Source organism: Acomys minous (genome assembly GCF_964271855.1).
Source record: "Acomys minous genome assembly, chromosome: 6".
In the NCBI taxonomy this organism is placed as follows: Eukaryota; Metazoa; Chordata; class Mammalia; order Rodentia; family Muridae; genus Acomys; species Acomys minous.
Genome location: NC_140487.1, coordinates 114742937 through 114757369, shown reverse-complemented (window position 1 = coordinate 114757369; position 14433 = coordinate 114742937).

Here is a 14433-nt window from a genome sequence, read left to right as displayed (position 1 = left end):
TAATATAAGGTACAACTTGAACCTTAAAACTTTTCTTAAGATTCTCTAACTTTCTAATTTTCCACTTACATTTAAACATTTTCTAAGACCCTCAAATACTTGTTTTATGACTTGTATTTACCAACTTTTAAATACTTGCTTAGACTTTTTAGCATTTGGAAAACACTTAGACTATCTAAAACTGTAGGTCCTTATGAATCAAACTTTTATATTATCAAACTTTATAAAATTTTACATTTTTTAATCCAGTTCCTCACCAAGTGAGAAGGCAGTTGGAGAAAGTCAAGACTTTTTGCCATTTTAAAAAAGAGAACAGACCTAGAACCTAGTAGTTTAAACTAGCTAATGAATTGACTAAGGAATTAACAGTGGATCTAACTGTCATCTAGTTGTCAAGCTGCTATTAGCTTAGACATCAATGTGATCAGAGACCTGAGAATGAAAATTTGTAACATAGATGAATTTATATATCAGTCAAAATGACAGAGATCATTAACCAGTCTATCACCTTGACAGTGATCTTATGCAGGCTCCTGTAGTTTCCAGGTATCATGGGGAGAGGCAGTCTGGGCATCAGGCACAGAAGACAAGAGACTATTTCTGTGGAAGAAGTACATGGGAGAGACTGGACTTACCTCATTTTCAGCAGTGTGAGACAATAACTCTTCAGATGTCCACCTTTTTTTTTGTCTACCATACATGCTGGGCCTAGCAGAGGTGAAACATTGGGGCAGTTTTACCTGGTGGTTGTAATACTACAACCGATCATTGAAGTCATGTGCCAGGCCAAAATTCTTAGAGATCTTAGGTAATTACTGTTAAATGTGGGAATCTCTGTCATAATTAGTTTATGTATATTTATGCCATATTCATCAGATCTCTGACAAGCTTGAGGGCCAGTATACATGAGGTCAATCCTTGTCTGTGTTTCTCTGTCTACATCCTACAAACATAAGACTGGATGTTGTGATTATATTGTAAAAGTTGCAAGTTTTTTTAATTGCTTGAAAAAGTCCTTTTCCTACCCATAAAACTTTGAGAAACTCTTTTAGGTGTTTTCTGATATTGCTCAAGGTTGTACGAATAGCTTTTTTCCCCTGGTTCAGTTGGTATCTGGGAAGCTTCTTGATTCCTCTTTCTGAATAACTGCCTCTCAACTATCTTTTTTTCCATGATAGTTGGGCATAACCTATTTTGTTAAATCTTCTCTAATTTGACACTTTTTAAAGAGTGAAATCAAAGAGTATAACCATAATTTTTACAAGTTAAAACCAGATTTTTAATAGTGTAAACAATTGTATATTTCTAAAGTTAATATATTTCTACTGAAAAATATCTTTACAATTATCCATTTTAAAGTCTGTAATATAATAGTCTGTTAATTTGAATCAACTTTTATAACTTTAAAGTTTTACTATCACATAAAGAATATTTTGAAGTAGGAGTCAATCACATAATATGTGTTTTAGAAAATGCACATGCACACATATATATTCAAATTAGAGTTTGAACTTATATTGAAACATCATACTCAATGAGCAATTTACAAACCCTTAGATAAGAGTTTTCAGATATATACTGGAGGTGCACATTTAATATCTTTATTAAAGAAACATTGTTTCAAATTTTATGTCTTGTGCAAGTTGAGACCTGTTTCCTAAGTTGTCTCATTTCCGTTGCTGTTGAGAAAGGCTCCAGCCTTAAATTACAAGCTAAAGTTAACGATTTATACATATGTTAAAATTTTTTAACCATATTCAATAACCATTAATTTATAACTAAGATGTACAATATATAGTAAATTTAGACATTTAAAACCAATTAGAAGCAGACATGTAGTAAAACAGACAAAATTTTTAAAAAAGGTTTTTAGCTGTAGTTTCAATAGAGGAGCATATTGCTATCTGCCTCATATTACTGTTATCATTAACTTTGTTCTTTTATAACATAATTCTAAATGGATATTACAATTAAGTATTAAATATTAAAGGCAGAATTTGTGAAAGATAATAGAGAAACGTGGACTATCTAAGTTTGGCATCCTGCCTAGGATGTTTCTGCACACAAGCCCCTGTTAGTAAATGGCAGCCCCTATAGTGAACGTTATGCAGAGCCCATTGTCAAGAAGTCCAACAACTGCTAGAACTGAAAAGTATTTGATTGGTGACTTCATCTGTTTATCTCTTACCACCGAGCTTCTGGAAAGACCGACCACATTAGGTCCCATTGGTCAGCCACCTATTCCTCCCCATTGTGGGTAGTGCCCCTACACCCATCATGGTGAGCCTTCTTGGATATCTGGGGTTCAGCGCACATCTATGGGGTTCAGGTATTGCTGGGCTTGGTGCCAGTTTGATCTAAGAAGAAGACTCTCAACTTGGCTCCAAGGACAGAGCTAGTTTATCTGCTTTTGCTGCTTTTTTTCTGAGAAATTTTGAAATGAGATAGAATTAACAGTCAGGAAATGAATCTTGGCCCTTGTTTAGAATACAATAAATAAAACAGCATTAAAATAAGTAAATTAATTACCTTAAAAGTGTCCATCAAAAGGGAAAAGTATATTGTTATACTCTGTCATTAACGTTGGGGGGGGGAAGGTCATCTGTCCCATCATTTGTCCAAGTCTCAATCAGAAAAAGAGCAAAGGAAGACATGAACACCAGAGAAAGACAATAATAACAGTACCAGCACACCCAAGATCCGATCTGATGCAAAACTGAAAATGAGACACCATCCCAATGCTGTGCCATGGGAGCAATCTCCTTGTCCAACACATGAACCTGAGGTTCTTCACATAGGGGCACTATGTCTCCACCCATGGAATCTGGAACATCTTCCATACTCCTTGGATTTCCAACATTAAGCATGTCCACTCACTAGACATGACCACTATATATACATAATTGTCTTGAGAGAGCAAAATAAAAGTAACACTGAGAGCCAGAAAAACAAAATTAAACAAATAACTGCCAGATTCAACACCCATTGGGTCAGGAGTATAGGGGGTCCCTGGCCAATGTGCCATATGTTTTGCCCAAATCATGAGAGATCAGCAAATAAAACCACCCAAGAGATAAACACAAATGCAATTGCAAAGGAAGTCTTAATTGCAGGCTCCATCCAGGTCCACACCTCCTATGCACTGATACAGCAGATGCAGGGAAGCGGCCCTAAGTCTAAATTCAGAGGGGTTTTTAATAGATTTTAGACAAATAAATGGGTTTTTCAGTATATGATTGGACAGAAAAACTGAAAGCAGGGAGTGACAACCCTTGGTGATTGGTGGCTGGGTAACCGTTGCAGAGGCAAGTTGACCTATATGAAAGATTGGTTGAAACAATCATGCCAGACCTCAAAGGGCTAAGAATGTACCTCAGGGGCATTACAAACTCAGTCCTGGTCCTCCTAATTAGTAGGTTTTATGTACCAGGCTACATACTGGCCAGTTGCACCAGCAGAGTACATGTAGACTCTGGGTATTTTCTCAATGACAGCTGATTGTGTTCCTGGGAGAATTTTCCTATTCAGACTGCCTTTTAATTTTTCCTGGGTCTGGGTTTAGCCCTTTGCCCAACTTGAACATGAAATGGAGTTTCTTTTACAAAAAGAAGATTTTCTGGTTCTTACCCTGGGATGCTGGGACATGGTATGAAGGACAATGATTCTGGAATATTCTGCTACACTCAGAGAACCCAGTATGAGTTTGAGGACAAAATTTTTTTTTCTTAATCTATTGATAAATAAGGTTAGTAATGGTTGTGGTTTGAACTGTGAATCATTCAAGCAGATATCAGCCTGAAAAAGTGAAATTTATTCATTTGCTAAATGCAGATTTTCAGCCACCTGAAAATGGCAATGCATGCATTTAATGACAACACTGAGGAGACAGAGGCAGGTGTATCTCTGAGTTCAAAACCAGCCTGGACAATAGACCAAGTTCCATGACATGCAAGGCTGCATAGGGAAACCCTTTTTTGAAAACCCAAGATTATTTTTAAAAAGCAGATATTCTTCTAATATGTTAAGTGTTGAATGGTATTCTCTTTCATAACCTCTTTTCCTTTTCATATCTTGGAGACTTAGAATATGACATTATTGGGAAGTATGGTCATTACAAATCCTAATAGTTAAGATAGTTAAGATGAGGTCATTAGAACCCACACCCTAATACACAAAATGGAAAGGTCAGTTCAAGAGGTGATCATACTGTGATATTTCTACTACACAAGGAGTCCAAGATTACACAAACTCCTGTCAGAGAGTCCTGGACTGACTCTCAGCAGTCACAAGGATGCGACCATCAGGCTACCTCTTGTCTCTATCTTAGAGCCTTAAACCAATTAAGATCTTGTACTTACAATGAGGGAATGGGATTAGCACTCCAGGGTGTGTAGCCTGGGGAGTTTCCTTCCCTACTTAGGTGTTACACTCAGGTCAAACTTGGTTCTTGGCTTTGCTATGGGACAAGTGTCAGAACAAAGCAGCAGAAAGCAAAGCTCATTAAAGGACTTTTAAAGCATTGACCCTAAGTACAGCGCTTACTAGAGAGGTATCCAGGGGAGGAGTGAGACATCCACAGTGTGGCTGCAGGCTTCTGAAGTGAGAGTCAAATCTTGTTCCCCTTCATTCTGTTAATTTACAGCAAGTTGAGCGATTAAAGAATTTTCCTTTATGAACAAAGTGGTAAAATGGATTTATGAGAGATTTTGCCAGGAATAAGTAGTAAAAAAAAAAAACCAAATCAAAGTTAGACATCATTTTGGCCCTAAGTAGGCATGGCTTAGTTTAGCTTTAAATTTTTTCAGTTGAGATGTCTTTAGGGAAACCACCATGAGCTCCAGGAAAGGGATGACATTGTCTGTGGTGAATGGAGCATCCTGGCTATGATAACAGGAAAAACAAACCAATCAGACTTCATTGTGAAGAGTGTTCTTCTCATATCAACCTACTTTTTGCTTTTTCTATCTCACCTTCCTTAGACTACATATGTGGGGGGGGGGGTTTGCTCTTATCAGGAAGCCAGAGTGAATACTTACCTGGCAGGGAAGCATCATAAAAGTGGTTTTCCCAGGGTGATTCTTTCCCATTCCACTCTGCGTTGACTGAGCCTTCGCATAAGATGCAGAACAGGTATGTTGTAAGATACAATGAGGTTATGATAAAAAAAAACCTTCACAAATTATATATGAAAAAATACACTTCAAAATCCTAAAGATTATATCTGGAAAGATCATTGCCAACATGTTGACCATGGGAAAGTAGACTTTTAAGACAAGGAGTTGTCACTCATAATGAGGTAGATTAGAAAGAAAATTGAGGAGATGGGAGAGGGAAAGGAAGCCCTTTATCCTGAGATGTGGTTGGTTTGTTTTTCATGATGTTTCAGGAAGTTTCATGCACCTCTGATAAACTCCAGAAATGCCCTTGAAGACCATGTGTGTTTTCCTTAAGTCATATTAAATTTAAAAAACCATCAAAGATAATAAGTAAACTAAGTTAATGTGCCTACGCAGCCTCGGGATACCTCTAACCGACATTTGGCACTTCTTAAACCCCACCCAACCCCTCATAAATCTACTTTATACATTTGTCTATTAAATACAAACAAACAACTCTTTAATCTTTAACTCATTATGACTGACATCCTGGAAGTGATGAGACTGGAAAGCTATGGAACATATGTGCAGCCATTGCCTACATTGGGGCACCTCTCTTTTGAAACACTGTCTCGCAGTATCCTAAGCACCACTCAGTGCTTTAAATCTATTTCAAACTCTAACTCCACTGCCCTGAAATTGTTTTCCATTATGTAGCCAGGAATATGATTGTACCTGAGTGGAAGTCACTGAGGGGTAAAGGAAAGTTTCAGGCTACAGGCGGCCGTGTGAATCCATTTACTTTATATGATGACGTATGTGTTAGTGTAACAAAAGATAAAAGGTTGTGCTCTACCATCCCCAGCTGAATACACTAGGCTGCCATTCCCAGACCATAACTTCGAGATATAAGTAATAGTGCAAATTAGGGAGAGGGGGAAAAGAACATGGAGACAAATGAGGGAGATGGACAATGAGGGGAAGAAGGGGATGCTGAAAGGGGGAGAGGGAGAAGTAGAGGGAGAGAGACAGATTCAGAGAAACAGTGAGAGAGAGAGAGAGAGAGAGAGAGAGAGAGAGAGAGAGAGAGAGAGAGAGAGAGAGAGAGAGAACTAAGGATTTAGATAACCCCTTTCAGTCTTTGGCTCCAGTGATCTCCATTTTGTTCACTACCTATCTTTCTTTTTTTCTTGATTTATTGAAATAGCTTTTTATAAGGTTTCAGATACTTTCAGTCCAATTAAACTTATTGATTGTAATATTATTTCTTTATTCATTGACTTAGTGCTGAAGACCAATCCCAGCCCTTTACCTGCCAGGCTTGTCCTTCTCTCTATACTTTAGCTCTTAATCCTTCAGGCTAGTAGCCTTGCTATGTGGGGCTCTCTCTATATACACTTTCACTCTTAAACTTCCAGGTTGGTAGCCTTGCTATTTGCACTTCTGTCATAGCTTCACTGTCTACATACAATATAGCTCTATATGCAGCTTAAATCCCAGGGGCTGCTTGCTTCTGAAGAAAAAGAGAGAAATCAGTGAATTTAACCCTGATCTTTCAGATTCACATTCTGAAGGCTTAGCAAATGCGCTATCCAGTGTTCTGGTGTTTCTGCCATCAAAGCAGGTCTCTGGCTAAAAACGGGCACTGCTTAACAGCAGAGGGTCTTAATCTTAACATTTTAAGTCAGAGTACAAGTGGCCCGCATACCTGACACTTTCTTGCTATAAAAAAGAGTTTTAAAAACGGAAAACTATAGTTCCTTTAAACTTAATGGCTTAGCAGTGAACAGCTGCTTGCTGAAAGTTAGAGTCCCAATGAAAAAGGCAAATAAAACACTCCAGACAGTTTACCACTTACCAAGCAGATCTTTATGAACCTATCACACAGAAAGACACACATATGCACACAGTCAGTCAATAGATGAAACAAAGCAGCTTCCAAAATGTTGTGTCCTGGTCCATAGGACACGTCCACCAGGGTTCACCTGAAAGGGGGAGTGAAGATTAAAAGTAGGGTACAGAGATGCGGGAAATAAAAAATTAAGTTTATAAATTTCTGATTAAGATTCACTTTAAAGCCAACTAGTAAGAATATAGAGAACAAGGTCAATAGGATCTATTCTAATCTCACTTACCCTAGCCCCCAGGCAAGAATACAATAGCCTGAATCACTCCGTGTAGAACTTCCTAGCTCTCTGGGTAATTTCCTGACTGCTCCCATGCTGGGATTTCCCTACCTCTTTCGAAGGTAAATAGTCCAAGGATAGCCTAGAACACAAGACCTCGTGAGTCAAAGGTCAGCAACTCGAAGATCACAGCAGGCAGCCTAAGCACAAGACTTATGACATGGCAGAATTTAGCACAGCTCCCCACACCATTCATCCACATATATGTAAACATACAGATGTAATTACAAATATCTACATATATAAATCCATATAGACATTATATACACACAACTAAATGTATAAACAGAAAGATACATTTTGGTATGAAGGGGTGGCCTCAACAACTGTTTAACTCTGCATTGTATTTTCATATGATCTAATAAAAAGTTTCTCTATGTATGGAAAAATGACCTCATTCAAAAAGATATGCAATCATTACATAAAATGAAAGTTACAGTAGGATTATTGATCCTAATATATAAACCAGATACTAGAGATTATTACTTCAATGCAGAGATTTTACCTATATGCTCACAATGAGTTCAAAGCAGAAGTATTATCTTATTCTTATTCCTAATGTAAGTTATACATTGAGAGAAATTTTTATGTCAAGGTTTTTGTTAGAATTTGGTGTCTGTCTTGTCTTGTATAGCTAAGCATTTGTTTCTATATTCATACAGTCTTTCTTATCAGGGTGTACACCTGAGCCATATGTGTGAACTAAGCTACAGGGAATATATCCCCTTGAGTATTCATTTGTTTCAGTCCTGTTTTCTCTCTTGCTGTATATCAAGTGCTTGACATATGGAGGTTCGCACATGTCCTAGCATTTTTTTCTATACTGCAGGAAGGCATTTCAAATCCTTTAATCAAGTCAGAAATTCTTTACAACCATCATCAGGGATTATGAAATCACCAATTCATTTATACAACACTATGCCATGAATATACATCTTCAAAATAATCTTCAAAAAATTTTCCTAATAGAGTAAAGCAATAGGGAGTGAGGGTCTTGACCATGCGAGATACATGACACAAGCATGGAAAGGCAGTAGAGCAACAATAAGCAGTCTTGAGGCAAAAACCATGGAGCCTTCCTAAAACAGTGATACACTCATTTGTCAGCCCTGCAAATCTGAGTGGGCTGTGTCCAGGAACCTCAGTTGCTTGCTTCTGCCACTATCTGTCCTATTCTACTGAGTCCTCACATACTGTCCAAAGTTTTCCTAAATCACTTTCTTATCATAGCTTATATTTATCAACCTATACCTATGTCTTTATCTCTTAAACAACTGAAACTTAATTGTAGTAATACAATGGCTCTCTAGTCTGCAACCCCATCAGAGACTTAAGAAGAAAATATTATCTAATATAAAGGAAGTTCTGAGAAGCTGATTCTAAATTCAAAGACATAACAGAGCCAGTAGACTGCCTGGAAAGTCATCAGAGGTTTTTCTGTATCATTGGGACATCCAGTCTTCAGCCTACCAGCCCAGAGTATCTGACAGATTTTTCTGTAAAGCAGGAATTTTGAAGAACTGTCCCATCTAATCTCTGCAAAGCTGGATAGACAATTCCCCATGGTCATACTTGATCACAGTTTGTACAGTCAGTCTGCTATCAGCATTAAGGGCAAGAACAGTTTTTGGTCCAGTGACTATTTTGCCACATTTATTTCTTTTATGTCCATCCTCTTCATTGAACTAGATTGGAGGTGCTGGCAGGAGCAGATGTATCTGTCAGAAAAGCCCTTTGTTACTAAATGCCATATTCTGTATATCTCTGAAGTGTTTGAAGATCATCTATTTACTATAGTGCAAAATTCTATCTATCTATCTATCTATCTATCTATCTATCTATCTATCTATGAATCTATCTATTGTCTACTTAGCCAAGTACCTACCAATGTTTTGACCAGTTGACTTATATATCTATCTCAGTATATCTAAGTAAACAAACATTGCTTATTGCTAGCTATGTACTATTCGCTTAAACTCGAAAACATATACAAGAGAGCGAATAAAGCTGATTCTGTAATTAACTAAAAAGTATCGAATGAGACTACAGGTAAAATTTATAGGTGACTAACCACGAACTTGTATCTCCAACAATCCTGAACAGTTTGCAATAGTTAACTTTCATAAGACTAGAATGAAATATCATGTTTTCAAATGAGTTGCCTATGTACAATACATTAAGCAAAAGCTGGACAAAATCTTAAGTTCTTATCGATGTACAATACCAGTGTAAAATATTTAAGGATAGTAGATTCAATAATATATCATTTATTCTATAATTCTATATCCCCCCTTTATCATTCCCTTTTCCCTCCTTTCCTCTAATATTGGAGAGAGTAGAAAGATAAGAGAACTACAGGGATAGAGGTTAGAAATAAATAAATCCCTAAATGTAACCTCTACTGACTTATAACCAATGCCCCCAACCAATAACAAACATTTAACCCAACTACAAACAGCCAACCTACCTGTGATGAATCGAGATGGCATGTTCTTCAAATTTCTTTTTGCTGTCCTGGAATAAAACATCTTTTGGGTACTATTAGAAAATTAAGATATTGGACAAGTGCAGGAAAAACGCTGTCCAGTTTTTTTGGGTTGATTGTTTGGACTAGACCTGTTTTAATTGGGAGTCTAGCCTTTAATGGCTGAGCCATTTCTCCAACCTGAGCTAGCATTTTTCCACATTCATTATTATATTTATTTTTTAACATACACATTTATATCTGTACAAATCAATCAGAGGACCTGGTATGGGTAGAAAGTGAAATATTTTTATATTAAATTACTGATAAATGAAATAGGTAAACACTGTAGTTCATACTGAGTCATTCAAGCAGATGTCCACCTGTAAAATTCAAATTTACTTCATTTGGTAAAATGCAGATTTTTCAGCCACTGGGAGGTGGTGGTGCAAGCCTCACAACAATCAAGAGACAGAGGAAGGTGGATCTTTGTGTTCAAGGCCAACCTAGACTACCTAGAATGTTCTGAGACATCCAGGGCTACACAGAGAAATCATATCTTGAAAACCCAAGATATTTTAAAAAGGCAGATTTTCTTTGAGTATTTTATTGGTTGAAATGTGTCCCCCTTTCCTGACCTCATTTCCTGTTCATGTCTTGAGTCTTAGAATATGACCTTATTCTGATAGTTAAGGCAAGGTCATTGGAACCTTAAACTTAATACACAAAATAGAAATGTGGGTTCAGAGAAGCAGTCAAAGGTTCCTATTTCTATTACTCATGGAGTCCAAGATGTCAGAAACAGCAGCCAGAAAGTCTTGGACAGACGCTGAGCCCTTACATACAAGGATCCAACCATCTGGCCACCTATTGTCTCTGCCTCAGAGTCTCAACTCAATTAACATCACCTACTGACAGTGAGGGGATGGGGTCAGCACTCCAGGAAGTGTAGCCTAGGGAGAATTGCCTATAGGATGCTGCTGCAATTGCTTTTTCAAGTGCCTGTCTTCTTTTTCTGAACTCCTACTGTCCTTAAATAGTTATTCTTTCCTTAATTCCATGGATTGGCACCATAATAAATTTCAGCTGTTGAGAAACCAGGCTCAGCAACTGCCTGGGAAACTTTCCATAAGCCCATCTGGGTATGGCCGCCATTCTACTCCCAGAAGCCACTTCCAAGATTGGCGAAGGCTGTGAGCACTGGAGGGAGGGAGAAGGTTTGTCCACATGCAGTTTTCCTATGTTCTTTATAAGCTGTGACATCTGGAAATCGGAAAGGGAATGTCGATAATGCATGGTTGGTTCTTTTCATCCATCAGTCATTCATTTGACCACAGAAGGACATTCTAAGTCTTGGTTAAGTTCCAAAGATGCTCAACCTTCTTGGGAAGCAAAGAAGAGGAGTTCTTGCATGAGGTGGATTCTCTCTAGCCCTGAATGCTAGCACCACCATATTCTGTTCTCTGTCTTCATTCTTCTCCTCCTCTTCCCACCTCCTTTCTCTTTGGTTTTCTGAGACCAGCAGAGTGTACATTTGGACTCTGGGTGCTTTCTCTAAGTGACCTGTTTGTGTTTAGGGGTATTATTTGGTTTAATCTACTTTGTGGTTTTCCTGGAATCTGGGTTCAGCCTTTTGCCAGGTTTATGACAAAATGGAATTTCTTTTCTGTCTGGTCCTAACATTTCCCTTTCTCTTAACGACTAGAAAGCTCAATCCTGGGGTTTTATGTTCTTTGCATTATCACAACTGTCCAGATCCATGTTTTGTATGGTCTGATAATAGACTTTGTTAACCATAAGTTGGATGAAAGCTAGTCTTTCTTTTATTAATTGTATTCGCCTGTTTAGGATATAAGGACTGAAACTGAGAAGGCGAAACAAAATGAACAAGGATCAGAATCATGGATATTAAAGAGGTCAGCCTTGGAGACAAGCCAATCCATAATTCAAACCATTATTAACATGGGCTTGAACAAGCATAATATAAAATCTCTTTTAAGAGGGGTACAAAGCATGTCTGGTGCCGGAGTCCACCTCCAGATTAGGGTCAGGCCTGAAGAAGAGTGTAAGAGTGACAAGGGAAGGAAGAATCAGAGGTAGGACTCCATTCAATTCTTTTGATGAGAGTCTGGACAGAGAGAAAGTCTTGATGCCTTTACTTTCTTGACACCTCATGATTCTTGTATGCTTTATTCATACACAAAATCATTTCCTGAAAAATTTTAATCATTGATTACACAGCTTGAAATCTCTTTGGTTACATAAATGTATAGGAACAAAGAAAACAAAGTAAGCAAACAGCAAATTTCCTGAGAACTAAAAATTAATTTTAGGGATAAAGTCCAAAAAATTTCTTCCTTATGATTGGTATCCTAAGGTCTTAGAGTTACAAAAGGTATTAAACAAAGCAGCTCTATCTGATTTTTGTTTTGAATTAACATATGATTAATAGATCAAAGATCAATCCCTACCCCTGGAACCCAAACATGTCTTCCTGACCCTTAATTAATCCTATCTTTTCTTTATTTTAGCGGTCTTTTAAAAATATTATGACGCCCTTTTTTTTTTTTTACTTAAACCCAGCTGGTCTCTTTGTCTTTCCAGAACATCAGGAAAGTCCTGGTATGTCAAGTTTACTCAGAAGGGCAGATTGTTCACTGAGACAACATGCCGGTCTCTCTGACTTTGTTTAGAATTTCTATATCAACACAATTTCTATCTTTACTGTAGTTTTGCAAACAATAGAAAACTATTAGAACTTTGGAACTGTTTACAATGTCTTTTTATAACGTCATCATAAACTTTTACTTCAATGCAATTTCTATCTTTGTTGTAATCCTGTGAAGGACACTTAGAATTTTAAAATTGTTTTCTTTTGCTTCTAGGTAGGCACCAAGATCTGTTGATAATGGCATGATCAGGATATCTTTTCTTTCTAAACTAGTTCCTTGTTTCCAAAGCTGAGCATTCCAAAGCTATAGGTTGTCAGCCTTCAAAGTTCCTCTAAAATTTTCTACTTTATTAATTCTTCTGAAATCCTCTAAATCATTTACCAGAGTTGTTTGATGACAGTTTAATAATGAATTTGAACTCATATATTTATTTACCAATAAATCTGAATAAGTTTTATGAATGACTCAATTTTCTGCATAGCTGTATTTTCCAAGGGAATCATCAATGACTTTATTAGTTTTTATTAGTATCAGTTTTTACTAATGTTCAATTCTAGCTGTTGGTGAGAAGCCTCTAACAGGAACTTCTGTAGTCAGGATCAATCCAAGGCATCCAGGCACTAGAAATTTGACAAGCAGCCTTAAAAACACTTGATTCTTGGGGCATTGGAACTTTGTTGAGCAGTGCCCTCAGGGTGTATGGCAGAGGTGCTTAGGTGTCAGGCCCAGGAACTTTGTCAAGCAGTGTCCCAGATTTCTTAGCCTCGCAATACTGAAAAAAACAAAACTAAGGACCTGTATGTACCTTCTGCCAGAGAGTGGTTTTTTTCTTGACATAGATTTCAGACTATAAAGTAGTATAAGAGCCAATGTGTCTTCTGCAACTTCTTCTAGCTGGCATTAGGACATTGTTATCAGGAGTCAGAAATCCTGAAAAGGTAGTCAAAGGCTAGGTACTGGGGCACTTATTAGAAAAATTTGTTTATCCCATCTACTTGAAGAAAGAGGCAATAGTCATATTTTGAGGACTGTCTCATAACAGCTTCTAGCAGGTCCAGATCTCAGCAGCTTGCAATCTACAGGTGATCTCTGGGTGGAGTCTGTTATCGAGGTAAAATCTGCTGAGACATGAATAGACTAGACAAAAGTTTTCATTATATCTGTAAGACAGGGAGTGTAAGCTTATGTTTGAGACTCTGTAAAAGCATGAACAATATTTTTCAGTCCAGAAACCATGATATACTGATTGGATAGACTTGTTTTTAACATAACAAGAATCACCCTTATAGTTATATTCAGAAGATAACCAAAGGAAAATGAAAATCTTGAGATTCTGACTAATTAGTAAGCAGTTAGTGCTTCAGCAACTTATCATAATTCTATTGGTCACAATATTATATGCCCTAATTTGCCGATGCCACTCCCGTCCAGCAGGAAAGACACCAACACCAGGAACTCTTCTTGTAGCAGTTTTTATTCAGGATCCTTGACTATTGTAGTGACCCTGGGAAAAGCTCCCACAGAACCTTTTATAATGTGCCTGTCCTATCAGAAACTGCCATGTCGCCACTCCTGGTTGGTGCATTCGGATCACCCCACTTCACGCCATGCCTTGTCAGAATCACAGCACCTTACGTCATGCACATAAGGGGCTTGCTCACTGCGCATGCGCAAAGGGCTTTTCTCACTGCGCATGCGCAAAAGGGGTTTTTCTCACTGTGCATGCGCAAAGGGTTTTCTCACTGCGCATGCCCAGAAAGTGGTGCATTGTGCTGATGAAGCAGCAGGGGGCACTGCTATCTATGGCTCTCCACAGTTCCCCCTTATTTATTAAATTTTGAGCAAGTGACACAGAGAATGCCTGGTATGTTGTCCCCCCTTGCACTGGAGAAATAGGCTGACAAGATGGTTGACCATTGGCCTTATAGCCCGTCCCCAACTTCTTTTTCTTCTCCCTTGCTTTATTAAAAGGAGGTAGATGGATCCATCATATATAGGTGAGCTTGGGTCCCCAA